Source organism: Dipteris shenzhenensis, chromosome 33 (assembly GCF_047967505.1).
Source record: "Dipteris shenzhenensis isolate YYH24624 ecotype China chromosome 33, Dip_SZ_1.0, whole genome shotgun sequence".
Lineage (NCBI taxonomy): Eukaryota > Viridiplantae > Streptophyta > Polypodiopsida > Gleicheniales > Dipteridaceae > Dipteris > Dipteris shenzhenensis.
In genome coordinates, this window is record NC_141628.1 from 16,124,026 (window position 1) to 16,145,135 (window position 21,110).

The window sequence follows — 21,110 nt, forward strand, 5'->3', positions numbered from 1 at the left end:
TGCTAGGACCTGTTAGGGCCTCACCACCGTTTTGTATGAAAGGTAGAATAAATCTCTTCCAATCATATATTCTTTTGACCGTGGAGGATACTGTACCTTCCTTGCACCCACCAACTTGCCTCCCACATTTTATTATCAAGTCATTCATCACCTCCATGTCCTTGTGTTTTATCTCTCTTGAGACTGTCCAAAAACCCTAATTGAGATCCTCGTGTATATGCCCAACCAACAAAAATTCAACTTCAGTATCAATGAAGATTCAATGAGTGATTAGCATTGAGCAAAAGGCAAACAAGACTACATTCTTATTCTCTCATCCACAATTGTATGTTTGTATTCTCAAAATTCCTGGCAGGTGACCTTTTTTACATGTACATTATGAATTGCCTTCATAATAGATGTTAAAACTTGTTTGCTAACATTTAGATGCAAGAATCAATCCATATGTCTGCAAAAAACTTAGATCCATGCATTAACACGTGCAAATTTTAAATTTTTGGTGCTCAAGGACACGTGGAAGCACACGCTTCTTCCTCCCCCAACTTGGTGGTTTTCTCCTCAAAATCCATGGTTTTCTTTGAGCACAAACCATGGTCTTTCCAATTGAAACCACCTATTTCCTTTGGCATTTATTATGCACATGCCACCTCAACATGGCATTGCCCCACAAAAAGGATCATTCCCATTGGTACTATTAGCCGGAAAAGAAATCAGGACCAGAGGCTAGAGGCTAAGCATGGCGATGCTCGAGGGCCATAGAGGAAAGGAGAACGTGAGGGCGAAACGTTATCATTGGAGGGGAAAAGGAATTAGAAGGGGAGGGAATGAAGAGGGAGACTATGACACAAGGGGAAAGGGGGAGGGGGAAGAGAAGCATGTACATGATGGGAGGAGGAAAGTAAAGATGGAGTTATCAAGGGAAGAGCACCATGCTTTATTTTGAAAGGAAGAGAAGGGAGATCTAGAAATCAAAGTACTAGCTAGGTGGCTTTACAAGAATGAGCATGTCCCATCAAGGAATAGCCCCCTCCTTTTATAGCCAAGAGAAGGGATCTCTTCCAATAAATGCATCCTCCCACATGCATGGTGTGTGTGGAAAAGTCTCCCATGTGGGTTAGGTGGTTACGCACTCTCAATTGTGTGCGACAACCCTTTGCCTCATTTTTCCACATAAATCAAGCCCCATACCTCAAGTCTATGATACTCCCTTGGTCTCTTCCCAATTTTATAATACGTTCAAACCTCTAGGAGGACAAGTGGAGGGTTGGCACAAAGAATCTTGCCACCTCATCCTACTTTCCCATTATTTAACTTGCTCTCTTGGACCTTCTATACCTCCCCTACATGGGCCTATCCTATATGGAGGGAATAACCCAATATAATATCCATCTCCACCTATTTTATATTACTTCTTCCATGGACTTTGAGTACTTCTCCCATGGACTTTGAGCCATATCTCACTAAATGCAGCCTAGGTGGAGGGGTGGCACATGGAGGAGCCATGCCATCGTACATTTTGTAAAATTACTACCATAAATCACACCTTATGGGTCCTCTTACATGGAAGGGTGGCACATGGTCATGCCCTACCATGTCAACCCTGGGCCCTATGCACACCATATTTTATTATACTATTGCCACACATACAAACACACACACATATTAATGTCTTTTTCCTTAGACAAATTTATCCATAACAGTCCCCCCCCCTAGGCAAGGAATGCAGAGCATTTCCATGCCTGGGTCCATCACGCACAAAGAAGGGCTTGAGGTAACGCTTGTTAATCACCTTCTTGCCATATGGTTCATGCAGCTCTTGAACTTGTACAGACCCATTGCTACGTTCCTTGATGACTTTGTATGGACCGGTCCACAGTGGCAGAAACTTCTTATCCATTTGGTGGTCCAATCTGTTACCAAAGCATAGCACAACATCCATCTCAGCAAAATGTATTTCCCATCCCTTGTGAATCTTAGCATCCAAGCGGGCCTTTTGTCGATTCTTTTGGATCTCTGTTTGGTGTAGTGCAAGGCATCGGGTTTCATTTAACTTCTCAAGTTGTACCAATCTGGCCTCTACATGTTCATCTTCTGTCATCCTCTGTTCTTGTGCCAATCTCAAGGCCGGAATCTCTATCTCTAGTGGTTAAATTGCCTTAGTACCAGACACCAACTCAAAAGGAGTGTGACTTGTAGATGTTTTATGAGTGATGTTGTAAGCGCACACGGCTTCAGCGACCTTCTGATCCACTAGCTCCTGTTCCCTGCGGTAATTTTTCCCATGGTTTTACAAAGGAGGCCATTGGTCCGCTCCGTTTGACCCATGGATGCTGAATAATAGATGCTAGAAGTGCGATGATCAATACCCATGCAATCCATGAGTAACTCCACTGCTTCATTTAAGAATGGACTCCCATGGTCGGAGACTATTTCCATGGGTGTCCCAAACCTTGTACAGATATGTTCAAATATGAAATTTGAAACTGCCTTACCATTTGCAGTGGGGAGGGTGATAGCTTCAGCCCACTTAGTGACATACTGAGTGGCTACCAAAAGATACTTCTTTTTGCAGGTAGTCATGGGCAAGGGCCCGACAAAATCTATTCCCCACTTCTGAAACGGATGGATGGACATCACTGGGTGATGTTGCCCAGGACGCAAATCCTTCCTACCAAAGAATTGGCATGGTTCATAGGTTTTGCAATACAAAGTGACATCCTTGAACAAGGTCAGCCAATAGTATCCAGCATGTAAAATCTTCTTAGTTGTATGGTCACTGGCATAGTTGCCTCCACAAAATCCATCATGACAATGCTTCAATACCTTAGGTACTTCATCTATATCAATGGCCCGTCTTAGTATCCCATCCATGCCTTGACGGTACTGTAAGAAAATAATACAACATCTGTGCTCAATAGATAACAGGATCTCGTACGCAAGAGATAGTATGGAGAATCAAATATTTGATTACTGTAGAACTGATACAATAGATGGCGCTGCCTCCCAACCGTGCGCTCCTGTGAGAGAAGCCTAGATGGTGTGCTGGAAACAGTAGAGGACGGAGGCTGGATGCTAAGGAATCAGGGTTGCTGTAGCCAGTGATGAAATAGGCTTCACGGGCTTGCTCTTATATAGCCACCAGTTGTAGTCGATTAGGCTCAATTGGGTGACCACCCAAAACGGTCGACTGGGGGTCCCAAAATAGGCCACTGACCATACGATAGAACTAGTGCGCAAAACAGAGCAACTAACCTACGGTCACCGTTCAACCTAGAACCATTCGGGATCATCTGAGGCTCCAAACGGGCCCCGCAACCCGAGAGTGGGTTGCCCCAGGAAATGCTCTGTCTACCCTCAGTGCCATCAGTCAAGGGATGCCTTCCCGCACTTGCATGTAGCCTAGTTGGCGGTGAGCCAACTCTATCTGAAGCCGTCCAGCCATCATGCCACACATGGCCCCCATCTGGTGTGCCAACCAAAACCTACCGGATAACCGAGCTACTCAAATGCCTTCTCCTCATATGGGGGGCTTACAAGTAGAGTTAGCTGGCTCCCACGTAGTTACACGAGAGTGGAGCATTGATATCTAACACCCCCCCTCAATGTCCACCCACAAGTGAACTTACTTTTTTGGCCCAATGCCAAGTCGATGAAGATGCCTCTCCAACAAGTCTCTTCCAAGAGCCTTCATGAAGATGTCCGCAGCATTCTCTGTAGTCAGACAGTACACCAAGTCAACCTATCCATCCATGATGAGCTCGTGTACAAAGTGATATTGAATCTCAATGTGTTTTGTGTGAGCATGGAACACTAGGTTCTTTGCAATCGCCATGCAACTCTGATTGTCACATGATAACTGTGTAGGCTTGTTCTGCACTGCACCCATGTCCCCCAAAATCCTCCTCAACCACACTACCTCGCAAGAAGCAAAGCATGCACATTTGTACTCGGCCTCGATAGAAGAAAGAGCAACTGTGGATTGCTTCTTGCTGACCCTTGACACAACTCTAGATCCAAGTGAGAAACAGTACCCTGTCACTGATCTCCTACTGTCCACATCTGCCCAATCCGAGTCACAGAATCCAGTCAAGATGTTTTCCTTGGTATAGGTGATGCCATAATCAAGTGTGCCTTTGATGTATTTCAGCACCTACATCCCTGCCCTCTTATGGTTCTCCCAGGGTTTATTTGAAAACTTGCTTAGTACACCAGTCACAAAATTGATGTCGAGTCGTGTGTTGCACAGGTCAATCAAGCTGCCCACAAGACTTCTGTACTTCGCTTTGTCCACCAGTGGTGATGAATCCTCGTTTGAGAGGTTCATGTCAACCTCCATAGGGGTACCAACTGTCTTGCACTCAGCCATGCCAAATGCCTTCAGTATCTCTCCAGCATACTTCAGCTATGAAATGAAGATCTATTTCAGCTCTTGCCAAACTTGAATCTCCAAACAGAAATGCATCAGTCCGAGGTCTGTCATTTCAAACTCTCTTCCTAGCAAATGCTTTGTCTGCGAGATCTTCTCTTCATGGTTCCTTGTTATGACAAGGTCATCCACATAAAGGACCACGATCATACTCCTACCTCCTTCTCTGAAGATATACAAATTTGCATCTGATGGGCTCCTCCTAAACCCGTTTTGCAGAAAGTAGGCATCAATTTGTTGGTACCACGCTCGTGGGGCGTGTTTCAGCCCGTAAAGTGCCTTCTTTAGTTTACAAACTTTAGCTTCTGAACTGAGGATCACAAAACCTAGTGGTTGTTCCACGTATACCTCCTCCTTGAGATCCCCATTCAAAAAGGTGGATTTTACATCCATCTGAAACACGGGCCAACTTCCCTAGGCAGTTAAAGCCAAAACACTGCGAATTGTGGTTAGTCGAGCTGTGGGAGCAAAAGTATCCTGATAATCAAAACCATGTACCTGTGCAAATCCTTTTGTCACGAGCCGAGCCTTGTACTTATCCAATGTGCCGTCGGACTTGTACTTGGTCTTGTACACCCACTTGGTGCCGATTACCTTGCATTTTGGTGGATGATCCACAAGGTCCCAAGTGTTGTTCTTCATTATGGAGCCATACTCCGATTGCATAGCCTCCATCCACCTATCATCACCCTGTGCCTCTTCAAGACACCTGGGTTCATCAGCACGGATCACTTCTCTCATCAAAGCATAGTTGACCAAGTGTTCTTGTGCTCTTCTTTGCTCCTCTAATCTCTTAGACTAACGCTGTTTGGATGGTTCCTCCTCAATGGCTGGATGTTCTCTGCCGTCCCAAAGCTGCTTTACCCACTTCGGGAATGGCTTTTGCTGTTGTGGTTCTACAGGCTCTTCTTCATCTTCTTTATCTTGAATCCTCCCAAGCACCATTGGGGGAGTTCGGTCTGCTATTGGTGGTGGTACTGGATGGATATCCTGGTCCTGGTTGTCTGGGAAGGAAGCATCCTCCTCCAATTGATGCGGTTGTTCTGAGAAGACCACATCGCAACTTACTATTATCTTCTTGGTAACAGGGTTATAGAGACAGTAACCCTTCGCCTCTCCACTGTAGCCAAAGAAAATACACTTCCGGCTCTTCGGTTCCCATTTGGTCCTGTTAGCATCAGGGACATGCACAAAACAGTCACATCCGAAAACTCTGAAATGTGCAGCTGAAGGTTTCTTACCAGAAAAGACTTGCAGTGGAGTTATCCCATTCACAGTCTTCATGTAGCTACGATTCAAGATGTAAACTGCAGTGTTACATGCTTCAACCCAAAAAGTCTTTGGCAAATCTTTCCCTTTTATCACACACCGGCCCATTTCGCAAATGATGCGCATCTTGCATTCTGCTACTCCATTTTGCTGTGATGTATGTGGCGGGGGTTTCTGCCTCTTGATTCTATGACTTTTGCAACAACTTTCAAATTCAATTGATGTGAACTCTCCACCTTTATCTAATCTCAACTTCTTCACCTTCCTCCCCATTTCTTTCTTAACCATTATATGCCATTCCTTGAACCTACTAAAAGCCTCGTCTTTAGTCTTCAGGAAGTATATCCATATCCTTCTACTGTAGTCATCGATCAGCATCATGAAGTAGTAGGAACCACCCAAAGCTTCTGTCTCCATCTTTCCACAGAGGTCCGTGTGAACAAGCTCTAAAGGAGCCTTTGCCCTACTAGCCTCTTTAGGAAAGGGAAGTCGATGCTACTTGCCCATCATGCAAGCTTCACATACATCGGGCAGATCTGAAATTTTTGGTAGGTCTGCAATCATTCCACTTTTATGCATCTCCTTCAAAGAACCAAGGTTTAGATGACCGAACATCTCATGCCACAACTTAGTGTTCTTCACATCTGGTCGAGCACTGAAATTTGAGTTTTTGTAAATGTTGTTGTGTCGTGTACCTTTACCAACAACCTTCCCTTGAAGATCTAGAATCTGTGCACCATTCTTATCGAATTGAGCTTTGAGGTCCCGATCTGTGATCGTGGAAACAGACAACAAGTTCCTCTTGATATTTAGCATTTAAAGAACATCGGACAATTGTTTTACAACTCCATCTGACTTGAGAGCAATCGTACCTTTTCCTTTTGCTGGACATTTTGCATCATTGCCGACTGCTACTAGGATGTCATTCCCTACTAACTATAGAGAGGTATACCAATCCTTCCAACTGGTCATGTGGTGTGATGCACCACTGTCAATGATCCACGGTTCATCTACAGGTACATGAACTGCCTCCATGCAAATCTCCTCAATTGCGACGAACAGCTCTACTGGAAGCACTTGATCTTCTTCTTTCTCTTTTTATCTTCAGAACAAGATGGGTTACCAGAGTCCTTACCCTTGCCTTTCTTTGATCCGGTTCAGAAAGCCGAAGTCCTCGTCTTTTAACGCATCTCCTCCAAATGCATTATGCTGAAATCCTCAAAGTTGAGGGGCAGATTTCTGTTCTACATATTCAGCGTCATAACAAGACCATCGTACTTTGGTGGGATAATCTGTATGCACCTTCGTGCTAGATTCTCGTTGGTGATGGTGATGCCAATCGCAGTCATCTGATCACACAGATTCTTCACCCTGGTGATGAACTTCTCTGCCACTTCAGACACACAATTTTTGGTTCACGAGTTGAGTCTCCAGATTCTAAATCTGCATCTAATTCGTGGTCTCGTACTGATTTTTCAAGATCATCCATGCCTCCTCCGCTGTGGTGACATGTTGAATTAACGCCATGATGGAATCACTAACCCGCATCTGCATTCTTCTTGTCCACATGAGAATCTCATCTGCAGTTGGTACTATCTGTTGTCTTGCATTGGCTGGATCCGGTCTCGTAACCGGCCTCACATCCACCCCAGTAGTAGTGTCCCAAAGCTCGTATGTGCTTAGGATGGTCTTTTTCTTGAACTTCCAGAGTGGATGGTTAGAGCTGTCCAACTTGTTGGAATACTGAAAGGAAAGAGTAGAGTTGACACAAATTCAGAATACTTGCTTATAGAATGAAGAAGAAAGAGGTCCTTAAGTAGGCACCTCATACAAGGTCACTGACATCACTGATGACCTCAGAGCTCCACAATCATCTCCTCAATCTGCTCCTAGATTCTCTCAATCATCCTATGTGGCTTTTCCACCACCTAACTGTGCTTGTGGGCACCTAACTGTGCCTCTAGCACTCACACATAGAAACATAAGGTGTGCCTGAGGCATACACCTTGAGATATCCCAACAAACCCCCCCTCAAGGGAATGCCTCAGGCTATGTCAAGGATACATCTAGTCTCATAGTTTCTCATGCCATCTCATGGTGGTCAAGGATAAATCTATGGCTAGGTTCTCATGCTAGCAAGGGTTCCCTTGGGTGTAAGGTAAACAGAAAGGGATACAAACAGACCTTCCAATGGTTATCTCCCTTGCATGTACATGCACACAATGTCTACAAGAGGTACCATGGAACAAAACATACACATGGCCTACATCATAAGGTGACCAGAGGTGTTTACAAAACACACAACACACAATAATTTATTTTCATTCATTTTGGAGGACTATCCAGGCTGAGTACCTTTACATAAAAAGAGAGATCTGGAGCATACATAGAGATGATTTAAAATGCATAATCTTCATGGGATGCCTCATCTTGTGGAGGCAAAATATCCATGTCAAGGCAAGGTCTTACCACATGGGCAGTGTCTAGTGCCTTATAAGATGGTACTATGATAGAACAAGTGGATCTGAAAGTCATATCCTTCAAGAGAACAATTATCTTGTCATCTCCATAGTTGTGTAGAGAAGCATATCTTAGGTATCTGAGCTTCATCTTTTTCTTGTACTTGGAGTCAAATAAAAGTGCCATGAGAGGGTAGATCTCTGTAGTTGCTTCCTTTTTGGCAACCATTGTTTTGGCAATCTTCAACAAGGAAGTCAGGTTGGCATTTTCATCCTTTGTAGCATAACAAGACATTGCTTTATGTTTTGGCTTTTCACATATTTTGCATAAGCAAGCCATGAGAGGCTCTAACCCAAGTATTGGGTAGTGTCTTCTCTCTTACAAGGCAAAAAGAACTGAAATACTTCCAAAGTATAGCCACTTGTTGTAGCAAATAGTAGTGACTAGTTTTCAAACAATGATGCTTCTTCTTACATGCTTCATAGAAGTGGATGAAATAAACATTTTCCAATCAAAACCAGGTCTAGCAAGTCAAAACAAAACTGAATCCACACTTGTACTGAAGTTATTGAAATCTTCAAAAAACCAGAAATGCTAGAGTAGCATTTTATGTAGCATCATCTTCAAAAACTTGTCCAAAACTGTCAAAACTGAAAAGCTGAACTTGGAGGGCTTGTAGCTCACTCTTCAAAGCAAGGAAAAGAGGGCTTTCTGAAGCAAAAGAAAGCTCATATACCAGAGAAGGTCCAGCATAGAGGTTGGACGAAATGGTGCGCACTTTTGCCCGGGAGAGTTGCTACAGGCTGAAACTGAGTTTTGACGATTTCTCCCTCGTTACTGAACCAAATGACTTGAAAAATGGCTCAAAATCTTCGTCTTGAGGTCGCCCATCTACTCCTAAGAGGGCTCAGGCAATGGCGGAGTATGCAGGGAGTATTGAGCAACAGAAGAAATTCGCTGTTTGGAGAATGGCAGCCACCACAGACGTTTTTTCTTCAATTGCTTGCAGGTGGAAGTTCGCCCATACTAGAGGAGTTTCCAGCTCAGAGGGTTTGGGCAATGGCTGTTTGTAGATGGAGAACCAAGCTCTCAAAGATTTTGGGAAGAAAGAGGAAAATGGAGAAGAAGAAGATGAAGAAGAAGATGATGATGTGGCAGAAATGGGCTCAAGGGGGATCAAAGGGCTCTGATACCATGTTGGAATACTGAAAGGAAAGAGTAGAGTTGACACAAATTCAGAATACTTGCTTATAGAATGAAGAAGAAAGAGGTCCTTAAGTAGGCACCTCATACAAGGTCACTGACATCACTGATGACCTCAGAGCTCCACAATCATCTCCTCAATCTGCTCCTAGATTCTCTCAATCATCCTATGTGGCTTTTCCACCACCTAACTGTGCTTGTGGGCACCTAACTGTGCCTCTAGCACTCACACATAGAAACATAAGGTGTGCCTGAGGCATACACCTTGAGATATCCCAACACAACTTTCCGCTTTCGCCGAATGGTGGGATTCGCAATCTTGCAGGATGGGCCATCTTTCACAATCTGCTCGCAAACAGAAAACACACTACCAAATCTTCTTGCTAGAGTCTAGGCTTTGATACCATGTAAGAAAACAATACAACATCTGTGCTCAACAGATAACAGGATCTCGTACACAAGAAAGAAAATAGATAGTATGGAGAATCAAATATTTGATTACTGTACAATTGATACAATAGATGGCGCTGCCTCCCAACCGTGCGCTCCTGTGAGAGAAGCTTCAATGGTGTGCTGGAAACAGTAGAGGACGGAGGCTGGATGCTAAGGTATTAGGGTTGTTGTAGCCAGTGATGAAATGGGCTTCACGGGCTTGCTCTTATATAGCCACAAGTCGTAGTCGGTTAGGCTCAATTGGATGACCGACCCAGTCTGCCCAAAATGGTCAATATGGGGTCGGTCTTGAAATAGGCCACTAACCATACGATAGAACCGGTGCACAAAATAGAGCAACTATGGTTACCGTTCGGCCCAAAGCCATCCAAGATCATCTGAGGCTCCAAACGGGCCCCGCAACCTGAGAGTGGGCTGCCTCGGGAAATGCTCCATCTACCCTCGGTGTGGTCAATCAAGGGATGTCTTCCCGCACTTGCATGTAGCCTAGTTGGCGGTGAGCCAACTCTATCTGAAGCCATCCAGCCATCAAGCCACACATGGCCCCCATCTGGTGTCCAAACCAGGACCTATCGGATAACCGAGCTACTCAAATGCCTTCTCCTCATATGGGGGGCTTACAAGTAGAGTTATCTAGTTCCCGCGTAGTTACACGAGAGTGGAGCATTGATATCTAACAAGTACAACACCCATCAAAGAGGGTGTAGCACCTATCTCTGTGGATCTTCTTTCTCTCATAGCTAGTACTTTTTGGAGGAAAGGAGAAAGTAGTTAGAAACCTATAGATACCACCATACCATGGATCCCCAACTTCTATGGTTGCTATAAGGGTTACATCAAGGCACTCCTCTAATCAATCAAAGCATTCTTCAAGTTGGAACAACCCCCTTTTACAATTTTGAAAGAAAATTCGTATTCTTGTAAAACTGCCAACCATTTGGCCAACCGGCCCATGGGGTTTGGTGATTGAAGAACCTACTTTGCAAGACCAGTGCTAGTGAGTATAATGAAGGACTTTCTAGCCACATAATGCCTAAATTTCTCAATGCAGAACACCAAAGACAAGGCATGCTTGTCCGCCTCTGAATAGCATCGCTCAGTGTCGCGAGCAATTGTCGAGAAGCAAATCGAATGGGATACATGAACCGCCGATCCTGCGCTTGCTAGAGAAGAATACCTGCCAGACTGTGCTCACCAAACCCAGGATTGATATAGAAAGTCTTTGACCAATCTGGATTGCGTAGAATGGGTTCTGAAGCCAAAGCATTCTTGATTTGTGCAAAACCATGATCACAATCCTCATCCCAAGAGAAATCAATGCCATCTTTTAATAGCATAGTCATGGATCGTGTCAAAGCAGCATATTGATCAATGAAGCGACGATAGTATCCTGCTAGATTGACAAATGAGCATACTTGACGTTTGGTTGTTGGTGGGGAGAGCTTGAGGATGGCTTCTACCTTCTCAGGCTTGACGCCCTTAGATGAGACAATATGTCCCAATAACCTCCATTGAGTAGCTCCAATGGTGCATTTCTGAGGGTTGAGACTGCCATTCACATCATTGACCCTTTGGAAGGCCAACCTAACCTTCATGACGTGCTCCTTACGTGATGAGAATATACAAAATTATCTAAAGACACCTCCAAGAAGTCCCCCAAATAAGGAGCAAACACCATCTGCATAAATCTTTGAAAGGTAGCAGGAGCATTGGTGAGGCTAAATGGCATTACTTTGAATGCAAATGTCCCCCAAATGTGGTTTTAAGCACATCCTCCTCAGCAATCCTAATTTGATAAAACTCGGAGTAACCATCACAGAAAGTATACATCTCATGACCACTTACCTTCTCAAGAATGAGGTCTTGAAAGAGAAGAGGATGATAATCCCTCTTGGTGGCTGCATTGAGTTTCTTATAGTCGATACAAACCCGCCACTTGTTGTTTTTCTTTGGGGTGACTACCACTGGTGAAACCCATTCCATATTGTGAACCTAAATAATAAACCCAGCTTCTACAAGTTTCTGCAATGCTGAGCACAAAGCATCGGTCTGTAGGGGCCCTAATCTCCGATACTTCTGAGCCACAGGCTTCGAATCAGGCTTCAGCTCTATCTTGTGTTCTATGGTAGTCATATGGCGAAGGTGGCGGTAGCTAGTTGCAAAAAGGTCAGTGAAATCTTTGAACATTTCTACGAACTCATCTTTCTCACTTGGAGTGAGGTCTAGGGAAAGCATAGATTCAAGCTGTTGAGGACTAGCTGTTACCTTTTCTGCAAGTGGCCGGGTTGGAGACACCCCCATCATGTAAACTTCCTCCTCTGAGAACTCCTCCCCCCCGTCTGATTCTTCCATTGATTCAGACCCGAGGATGAGAGAGTATCACTTTCTTGCTCCTCTTCTTCTTCTGGTTCCGTGGCACCTGGTTGCACCGGGATCTTCTCCTTAGAAGCACCAAAAGACATGTGTCCTATCTTCCAATAGCTGACTACATCACTCTTTCTTAACCATGGTCTCCTGAGTATGGTTGGGTAACTCCTACCTGTATCTTCAATGTCCACTACATAGACAATGACGGTGGTGGTCAACCCATTGACAGTGATGGGCAAATCCTCAATGACTCCCAGGGTGGCGAGTCATCGACCATCTGCTACCTTGATTCGAGTGTAGGAATGCCTTGTACATTTCAAATTCAATTTCTTCATGATTTGGGGCACCATGATATTACATGCAGCTCCCCCATCAACACACGCATTTTTGACATGGCAATTATCTATGATGACATCTACTGTATGTGGGTGCCGATCAAATTCTTCAAAGATAGAAGATACCTCTCGTACCTTTCCCTTTTTCTTGCTCCTCCTTGTTGAGAGCCCTTGCTACAACTCACGTCTCACCTTAGGGCTTAATGCTATTAGTTGAGGGAGCGTGATGCTCAAATAACGATGAGCAAGGTCTTGAACGACCGAATAGTCTTCTTGCCCTAAGCCGATGAAAAAATATGAGGGCGACCACTTTCTCCTACGAGATCTTTTAGTCTTCTCTATTGGTGGGTCTACCATCTCAGCATCTGAGGGCTCTGAGAAGGGCACCTTCTTCCTGGGTCAGCCTGGTCCATGGTTTGGAGAGGGGTCCGAGGTGGTACGACTTCTTTTCCCGAGGTCAAGGATCTCTACATCAGAATCCTTAATGCCAGATTCACTTAGAAGATTCACCCTTGGAATATTGGGACATTCCGTGCAATAAAGACCTTTTTGGTGGCACTTGTAGCATACAACATTAGGTTGGTCTCTTGGAGGGTGATTGGCTTGATTTCTTATGTCCACCATCTCAAGCCGAAGATCATTCAGGGCCTTGGCTAGGTCATTGACTCCGGGTTCTTTTGCAAGAGGGGCCTCTTTAGCTGGAGGGGCCAAGGGAGCAGAAAGGAGGGGGGCTCGTGGGCGAGGTTGGGGAAATCTTCGAGGCAGAGGGTGAGAATATACACCTTTCTGAGGGTAAGCATCTAAGTCATTGTTGCAAGAATTGAGAGGGTTGCGGAGGGACAATCATCTTCTTTGAAGCGGGGTCAGACTGAACTTTATCAAACTTTTGAGCAATCTCATGTGCTAGCACCATAGTTTTTGGATTCTCCCATTTAAGCTTGAGGTGGAATTCGTCACTTGCTCCTGCTACAAGGTAGCCCAACACATGCTGAGTCATTCTAGCTTGAAATCCGGCATTGTTGTCCTCCTGTGTGGCAATTAAACGGTCCAGGAGCATGGCCGTTCGATCCACATATCGACGCGCCGTCTCACCTTCTGACTGCTTCAAGTTTGCCACCTGTAGGTACACATTCTCCGGCTCCTCTTCTTTGCCGAAATACGCAATCATCACTGTTGTTAACCTTGGCCAAATTTGGCAAACGTCTTCGGCCCGCTTCTCATACCACACTTGAGCCAAACCCTTTAGAAATGTGGGAAGAACCAATAGCCATCTGTCTTCAGTAAGAAAGTTGAGAGAAACACAACGGCGCTTGAAGGCCATAAGATACTCATTTGGATTTTCTTCCAACCATCCACAAAACATGCGAATGTCAGCCATGCTTGGAAGATGGAAAAGAGAGAGGCAAGACGAGGCTTATCTATTGACAAACAATAGAAAGAGGAAGCTTGAACTAAAAATCGGGTGAAGATACATCCACAAAGCACACATAGGCAGGGTAGGATGTGACTGGTGTATACAAGCGAGGGTTAGAGACGTGGCATTGCATGAGGTTGTTCATCAAGGCAAACAAGAATGACATGACAAATGTCAACAATTGGAGAGCTTGCACATCACCTTCAGCTTCTTCCAGTTCTTGTAGTCGCCATGCTATTTCTTCAAGGGGTGTGCAGCCTGGCATGCTTCTTTTGAGCAATGTCCTTAAGTACCTTTCTGATGATCTTCTGAAGTCGGTAAACTCATATCAAGTATGCCCAACACTTAGTTTCATGATGACCACAACCTTTGCATTCCTTACAAATGATCACCCTCCTTCGTGGCTTAAAGCTTTGTTGGGGTGGTGCTTCCAGTCGCGTCATGCGTGATTGAAGTACAAGCTTCACGTGCCAAGAAATCAGCAACTAGATTTTGAGCTCGAGGGATATGCTAAATTTTTTCCTCTTCAAATTGGTTGCAAAGTTCCAATCCTTGTTGATGTCGTGGGACCAAGCCTTTGCTCCACACCTTCCACCTTCCACTAACTTGTTCACACACTAGTTGAGAATCTCCTTGCACTTCAAGTTGCTTGACGTGATGTTCTTGTGCCTTTTGTAGCCCAAAAATGAGCACCGAGTACTCAACTTGATTGCAAGTACTTGTAGGTGCAAACTTGCTATAACAATACTCCTCACCACTCGGTGAAGTGAGCTTCACACCATGCCAGTAGCCTTGGTCGAAGGTTTGTGAGCTCCATCAAATTGAAGGATCCAAGATGTCATCACACCAAGACTAAAATTTGGACATCCCAAGTTTCTCGGTAATCCAAGATAGGTAGAAGGAGAGGCTGGGGAGAATTCAACACTTGAGCCAAACGTTCAGCAACAAATAAACTTGCAATCCTTTGTTGATAGTTTATTTTTAGACCAAAAAGAATTACAACTTGAAGCTCGAAATGAGGCACAAAAGGTTGATTGGGTACAAATGGATTCCTTGGTCGAAACATTACCAACCATAGCCGAGGCCTAGAAACCTTTGTATGAGATTGAGAATGAACCATTCAAGACGAGCTTATCCACACAAATTAACAAGCTGATGCTCCAAATCTCCCCCCAAGCTTGGGGAGCATCCCACCCTTCGATGAAGGACACCCTTTTAATTCTCTCTGAAGCAGCAAGTAGCTCGATCACCGCACAATGAGTAGAATTAAAATCAAAGTTCTCCCAACATATCAATAGTTCTTCACCTTGAACCAACCACGGTGTATCATCCCACCCGTCGTCTCCTTGAACAATGCACTGGACAATCAGTCGTTGAAGGTCGACATGAAGATCAAGAAAGAGATCTCGCCAATTAGTAGCCGTAATGAGCGGAGGACCAGGCACCAAATCCTTTAACTCGTCGAGAAGTGACATAAATATCCACCCTCCTCGTGTGGGCATCCGTGAACTAGACTTGGAAAAGTTTTGATCCGGCGATCAAGCAAGAGATGTGAATAGAGCACATGAAATGAATTACTTTTGCTTTTTACAACAAGAGTAAACTCCCCATGGTTAGAGAGTTATAGTTCCCGAGATTTTAATATATAAACAAAAATCATTACATTTTCATCACTTCCAACTTGTTGGCCCAATGATAAGTCTCCCTTTTGTGAAGGGGGAGTCTTGGGTTCAAATCCTACTCTTTAATAAAAAGAGAGAGAGGAGAGGAGAAGGAGAAGAGAAAGAGAAGGAGAGGAAGAAGAAGAGAAGAGAGAGGGGGGTGCGGGATTTGCTACTACAGTTTTGCAGAAACTCAGAAAAACTGTCTACGACTAGAAGATGCAGGAGCCCAAAAAACTGTCACGTGGGTGAACACAGTAGACACGCAAATCAAATGTGCACGCAGGAACTCAGAAGGAGCACAGATGTTACAATTCTACATATGCGACTAGTACGAGCATAAGATTTGCCGGCCGGAATACACATAGGAACCGTGAGTAGAAAGCAAGCAGACTAAAAGTGCAGAAGCAAGGAGCTTTTGCAGCCATAGGGACAGGGAAGGTACATAGTTTGGAGGTGCAAAAGTAGAGAACTGTGCACGGAAGAGACTACAGAGCGGCCGCACCCAGTCTTAGGAGTAACAGGTTTTACACCACTAGCCATGGAGATTTCGATCCGAGCAGCCACACCATTTCTATTAGCTAGAAAAGAAATCAGGACCAGAGGCTAGACGCTAAGCATGGCGACGCTCGAGGGCCATAGAGGAAAGGAGAATGTGAGGGTGAAACGTTATCATGGGAGGGGAAAAGGAATTAGAAGGGGAGGAAATGAAGAGGGAGACTATGACACAACGGGAAAGGGAGAGGGGGAAGAGTAGCATGTACATGATGGGAGGAGGAAGATAAAGATGGAGACATCAAGGGAAGAGAACCATGCTTTATTTTGAAAGGAAGAGAAGGGAGAAATCAAAGTACTAGCTAGGTGGCTTTACAAGAATGAGCGTGTCCCATCAAGGAATAGCCCCCTCTTTTTATAGCCAAGAGAGGGGGTCTCTCCTAATAAATGCATCTCCCACATGCATGGTGTGTGTGGAAAAGTCTCCCATGTGGGCTAGGTGGTTATGCACTCTCAATTGTGTGCGACAACCCTTTGCCTCATTTTTCCACATAAATCAAGCCCCATATCTCAAGTCTATGATACTCCCTTGGTCTCTTCCCAATTTTATAATATGTTCAAACCTCTAGGAGGACAAGTGGAGGGTTGGCACAAGGAATCTTGCCACCTCATCCTACTTTCCCCATTATTTAACTTGCTCTCTTGGACCTTCTATACCTCCCCCACATGCGCCTATCCTATATGGAGGGAATAACCCAATATAACATCCATCTCCACCTATTTTATATTACTTCTCCCATGGATTTTGAGCCATATCTCACTAAATGTAGCCTAGGTGGAGGGGTGGCACATGGAGGAGCCATGCCATCTTACATTTTATAAAATTACTACCATGGATCACACCTTATGGGTCCTCTTAGGTGGAAGGGTGGCACACGGTCATGCCCTACCACCTCAACCCTGGGCACTATGCACACCATATTTTATTATACTATTGCCACACATACAAACACACACACATATTAATGCCTTTTTCCTTAGACAAATTTATCCCTAACAGTACACCTCAAATCCCTCACTGAACCCTTGAAATTAGGAAACACTAATTGGGTGCTGTTTGGAGACCCCAATTCTCCCCTAATGATCTACACTATGATCATTCTCAACATCATGCTCTGTATGGGAATGTCGGTATTTCACATGCTGTAGTGCAATAGCTAGTAATGCCTACATTGCGCTTATCCAGACTCTTTGTTTGAATCTACAAAGTGAAGGATGCTACCTAGGTTAGACATACATAAAGTGAGTTTAGACATACATATCATACCTATATAAGATCAACTAATTGTTTTGATAAGATAGTATTACTATCTACACATAAATGCATGGTATAGAATGCCACAACTTTCATCTTACAAGTAAACTAGTATAGTCCGTAATGTTCTCTAGCATGTAATTTGTGGGTTGATACAAGCTAGCAATTGTGAGTTACACAAGCAAGTAAACTTTCAATGGGTTGTTATCAGTTGGCGAATGCGATCCACAATCGAAAAAACCAAGTACTGTATGTGAATGTCAGTATTTCACACACACTAGTGCATTAGCCAATAATGCCTACATTGCACTCATCCAGACTCTTTGTTTGAATCTATAAAGTGAAGGATGCTACCTAGGTTAGACATACATATCATACCTATATAAGATCAACTAATTGTTTTGATAAGATAATATTACTATCTGCACATAAATGCATGGTATAGAATGCCACAACTTTCATCTTACAAGTAAACTAGTATAGTCTGTAATGCTCTCTAGCATGTAATTTGTGGGTTGATACAAGCTACCAATTTTGAGCTACAAAACCAGGTAGACTTTCAACGGGTTGTTATCAGTTGGCGAATGTGTTGGCGAATGTGATCCACAACTGACGAAAGCCAAGTATTTTTATCTTGCTAATAAGTACCTATAAACTATAATATATCATTTACAATTTCACATCCATATGCAAGTAGTTACCGGTCGGCATATGCAGACCACCCACTAGCACCTAGTTCAAACATATTCTATATCCATATGTGAGTAGTTACAAGTCAATATATGCGGACTCTCCATTGGCACATAGATACTTACATTCAAAACCATCTATATTTTTTACTATTTTTTTGTAACCTATATAGCTAATAACTACTAAACAAGTAATTTCTTTATATTAGGTTTATACATACCAAAAATCGTAAGATTTTACTAAATTTTAAAAGCTTATGTCTACGAAAACAACTTTCTTTCCTATTTTTTCGTGAAAATAACTTCAAATATATATATTTTTAAAACATTCTTTATGAAAATAATCCTTTCAAATCACAAACAATAAACCATAAACTAAGAGCTTTGCATTTATCCATTTTGCATCCTAGTATGGGTAGATATCAGCTGGCGTGAGCGAGCCCACTACTGACACTAGAAACTTTTTAAAAGGATATTAAAGGTCACAATTTAGTTTGGAAGCTTTCTTTATCCCTCTTTTCTTGTCCTTATTTGTTTTTTTCGAGACTCCAAGCAAATAGTATGAGGTGGGTGCATAGTATATATAAGAAATTGTACCACACAGTATGTTCACAATAACATAGCAAAGGTAGATTCTCGAGAATGCAAATAGTATGAGGTGGGTGCATAGTATATATAAGAAATTGTACCACACAGTATGTTCACAGTAATGCTCGGTATGTACAATCAACCCACATGGTAGTTGTAATAGACCATGTGGTATATGTATCACCACACGATATAGATAAATACCAAATGGTATACCTACCTTCGTACTACAAAGTAAGTGGTTTTACTGCACAATAATGGTTGGTCCTTGTAAAAAAACGTGGCGGGGCTAGTTTAAATCGCTCCAAGGGGGGTCAAAAAATGTTTATTTGCTAGTCTGAAATGCCCATTTTCATTTCCTCCCAAATCCCTACTTACATTTGGATTTATGTGGCATTTATCCTCCACAATGGCCTAGCTTACGGAGTAGTCCTAGGTCACTGTGCTCATGAGGCACAGGAGCTAGATGGGACCCCCCCAAGATTCAGATCCTCGGAATCTCTTGAAGAGAGAGGTGGCTTTTGTTTTGTTGCATTTCTTTCATAGTCATATTTTCAATATAATGTTAGCTTGTGTTTAGGTTTAAAAACTATCAATATTTGTTTTGATAGTAGCTTGTCCTACACCTAATATGGAAGATTCAACATAGTTTACAAAAGCATGGGTTTCATAGTGAAGCAACAAAGGGTTGTTGACCATATTCTCTGAGTGCAATTTTTAGAGCATATAAATAGGTTGCAATAGATAAAAGTATGGATTAGCTACGTAATTTCAAGAAGCATATTTTACTTTGCACAAAGACATTGCTTGAAGAGGATGCTATCAATTGTGAGTTAGCTAGTATGGCCATTTTAGAGTCAACTGTATTCATATGTATCAATTCCATAATAGGCAATGAGTCCACATGGCTTGGGGAGTTTCATGATAAATATCCATTGCTTGTTATTCATAGTTGTGAAACAAATTTGAAGATTTGGGATGGAATATGGACTGATCATAAAGGCATTGTGCTTCGATCGGATAAGAGACAACGTAGGGTTAATACCTAGGGAGAAGAATGCATCATTGAGATATGGAATTGCACAAGAACTAGATATGCACTTGGGGAGGAAGGAAATGTAATTCTGAGAGGCATAGTGCTTGGAGGTGTCTCGCAAAGATTGCATCTACTTTATTTAAATTTTTAAAAGACCACTTCCCCCCTTATCATAAAGATAAAATCATGTTAAATAGTTATTTTAGTTAAAAATATATTCAAATCTACTTTTACAAAAAAAGAATTTGCTTACTTTCCATCCTACAATTAATAACATGTTAAATAACTATATTTGATTTAAAAATATATTCCCCTCCCATCTTAAATAATTATACTCTATCAAACTTATATTCCATTTTGTCTTTAAATAATACTTTGTCTTATTTGAAATTATTCCCTTGACATCTTGAAATAGTTATGTTTTATCATATCATAGTTTTTGGAAATTTTATATTATTATTCAAAATAAATCAATATATTTATTTATATGAATGGTTTACCATCACAGACATGTGGTTAGCATAAATAAATATGTTTAGTTATATTTGCATATGTTAATATATTCTACATAGTGTTTAGAGGGACTATCAATTTTTGTTTTTATTATCAGTTTTTATGCTTGTGAAACATGTTCTTATCAAATGCTGTTTGAAATGATATTTTAAAAATTTGCAATGGAAAATGATGAATTGGAGAAGTAGATAGGTAACGATTGGTGTTTCATGCTCAAACCAAAATATTATCACTTTGTTATCACTTCCATGAAGTGACAAGTTCCAAATTTAGCACCCACGTAGTTGGAAGTACCAACATAATCTTGAGGTTAGAAGTGACCAGACATGGGTTCTTGATAGCCCAATCTGATCATAACATGAAAGGAAATTGTGCACTAAAGTTGTAGACAAGTAACAAGAAGTACTTGTTGTTGTAGGAACTACTCAAGGGGTTCACCTCATAGAATTGAAGTATATCATGTGAATTCAAAAGGAGGGGTATACATGTTTTGGGAAAAAAAAACAAGATTACAATAATAGGGAAAGTTTTTTAATTCAAATTTAAAAAATAATCCATAATGTCCTAAGTGAAGAGGGGTGCTTCTATTGGTTAGTTGAGGGGGTTTTAAAACACCCCTTGATCCACATGATATATGGGGTTCCTTTTTTTTTTTTTTTGCAAGAAGAAACTTCTATTAAGTAAGAGAAAAAACCCGCGAGAGCAAGCTCAAAGTGGAATACATCCATGAAACCATGAGGACAAATAAACCCCCTCAAAATGAGGTGGAAAACAACCAAGGTTGAGGATGAAAGTGCCACCTCAACCCTGTAAGAGTCTTAGAGAAGAAAGGAGAATCCCTCCATTCCTTGAAGAAAGAAGCCCTCCTAGCTAAGGCTACACGGGA